Consider the following 726-nt stretch of genomic DNA (forward strand, 5'->3'; position numbering starts at 1 on the left):
ACCCTTGGGACAAATGCTAAGCTCATGACTGCAGGGCGCAAAGCCTGTTGTGATGGGAGGTGGCCCCAGCCCCACAAGGTGCACACCTCCCTAAGCAAGGCCACCCGGAGCCCCAGAGGGAGACAGCTTTCTGTGCCCTTTGACACTTTGGGCTTCCATTGCAGAGAAAGGCTCGCCTGTTGCTCATCTCTTTCACCCTCCACTGCTGGGGAATCTCCCTGGGCCCGGCTTCCTCGTCCTCAGGCTCCTGGGATTGCGGCTTCCATTCGTGGACTCTAACACCAGTTTTCCGGTCATGCTCATCACGCAAACTTCCCTCCTTCCATCAGCTCTGTGCACGGAAGTCATTGCAAAGGCTGTCGGATTTGCGGCAGATGCTAAGTGGAGGGCAGTGCTGCAGCGGGAGGCTGTGGCCATCCGAAGCTGGGCCAAGGCGACATGACCACCAAGGGTGCCTGCTTGTGACCGAACGTTTGCTTAGGCTGACTGGGCAAAGTCTGTGAATCACAGAGTTATTGCCAGCACCGTGATGAGAATGGAAGCAACTCAAACGCTTTTCCTTAGGGAGAGGACTTCCGGGCCGGCGCTGTGGCGCAGCGAGTTATCACCCTGGCCTGAAGCACTGGCATCCCATATGGGCACCAGTTCAAGTCTCGGCTGCTTCACTTCCGATCCAGCTCTCTGCTGTGGCCTGGGATAGCAGTAGAAGATGGCCCAAGTCCTTAG

Source organism: Oryctolagus cuniculus, chromosome 11 (assembly GCF_051225735.1).
Source record: "Oryctolagus cuniculus isolate XC-2025 breed Fujian yellow rabbit chromosome 11, ASM5122573v1, whole genome shotgun sequence".
Classification (NCBI taxonomy): domain Eukaryota; kingdom Metazoa; phylum Chordata; class Mammalia; order Lagomorpha; family Leporidae; genus Oryctolagus; species Oryctolagus cuniculus.